A 1854-nucleotide genomic window follows, 5' to 3' on the forward strand; every position below is an offset into this window, starting at 1 on the left:
GCATGTCCGTCCGTCCGTCCGTCTGTCCGTTTGTCCGGCTGTCCGTCCGTCTGTGGAAATCACGCTAACTTCCGAACGAAACAAGCTATCGACTTGAAACTTGGCACAAGTAGTTGTTATTGATGTAGGTATTGATGTGTAGATGGTATTGAAAATGGGCCATATCGGCCCACGTTTACGTATAGCCCCCATATAAACCGATCCCCAAATTTGGCTTGGGGAGCCTCCCGGAGCAGCAAAATTCATCCGATCCGGTTGAAATTTGGTACGTGGTCTTAGTATACGGTCTCTAACAACCATGGAAAAATTGGTCCATATCGGTCCATAATTATATATAGCCCCCATATAAACCGATCCCCAGATTTGACCTCCGGAGCCTCTTGGAGGGGCAAAATTCATCCGATCCGATTGAAATTTGGTACCTGATGTTAGTATATGGTCTCTAACAACCATGCAAAAATTGGTCCATATCGGTCCATAATTATATATAGCCCCCATATAAACCGATCCCCAGAGTTGACCTCCGGAGACTTTTGGAGGGGCAAAATTCATCCGATCCGGTTGAAATTTGGTACCTGATGTTAGTATACGGCCTCTAACAACCATGCAAAAATTGGTCCATATCGGTCCAAAATTATATATAGCTCCCATATAAACCGATCCCCAGATTTGACCACCGGAGCCTCTTGGAGGAGCAAAATTCATCCGATCCGGTTGAAATTTAGTACGTGGTCTTAGTATACGGTTTTTAACAACCATGCAAAAATTGGTCCATATCGGTCCATAATTATATATAGCCCCCATATAAACCGATCCCCAGATTTGACCTCCGGAGCCTCTTGGAGGGGCAAAATTCATCCGATCCGGTTGAAATTTGGTACCTGATGTTAGTTTACGGCCTCTAATAACCATGCAAAAATTGGTCCATATCGGTCCATAATTATATATAGCCCCCATATAAGCCGATCCCCAGATTTGACCTCCGGAGCCTCTTGGAAGAGCAAAATTCATCCGATCCAGTTGAAATTTGGTACATGGTGTTAGTATATGGTCTCTAACAACCATGCAAAAATTGGTCCATATCGGTCCATAATTATATATAGTTCCCATATAAACCGTCCCCAGATTTGACGTCCGGAACCTCTTGGAGGAGCAAAAGTCATCCGATACGGTTGAAATTTGGTACATTTTGTCAATATATGGCCTCTAACAGCCATGTAAAAATTGATCCATATCGGTCTTTAGTTATATATAACCGATGACTTATTACACAAAAATTGGTCCATATCGCCAAAAATAATCTACAAAAACTTTATTTCCATAGAAAATTTTGTCAAATTTTATTACTATAGAAAGTTTTATCAAAATTTCATTTCTATAGAAAGTTTTGTCAAAAGTTTATTTCTATACAAATGTTTGTCAAAATTTTATTTCCATAGAAAATTTTGTCAAAATTTTATTTCTATAGAAAATTTTGTAATCTACCAAAACTTTATTTCCATAGAAAATTTTGTCAAATTTTATTACTATTGAAAGTTTTGTTAAAATTTCATTTCTATAGAAAGTTTTGTCAAAAGTTTATTTCTATAGAAATGTTTGTCAAAATTTTATTTCTATAGAAAATTTTGTAATCTACCAAAACTTTATTTCCATAGAAAATTTTGTCAAATTTTATTACTATTGAAAGTTTTGTTAAAATTTCATTTCTATAGAAAGTTTTGTCAAAAGTTTATTTCTATAGAAATGTTTGTCAAAATTTTATTTCTATAGAAAATTTTGTAAAAAATTTATTTCTGTAGAAAATTTTGTACACATTTTATTTCTATACAAAATTTTGTCAAAATTTCATTTCTA

Source organism: Haematobia irritans, chromosome 2, assembly GCF_050003625.1.
Source record: "Haematobia irritans isolate KBUSLIRL chromosome 2, ASM5000362v1, whole genome shotgun sequence".
In the NCBI taxonomy this organism is placed as follows: Eukaryota; Metazoa; Arthropoda; class Insecta; order Diptera; family Muscidae; genus Haematobia; species Haematobia irritans.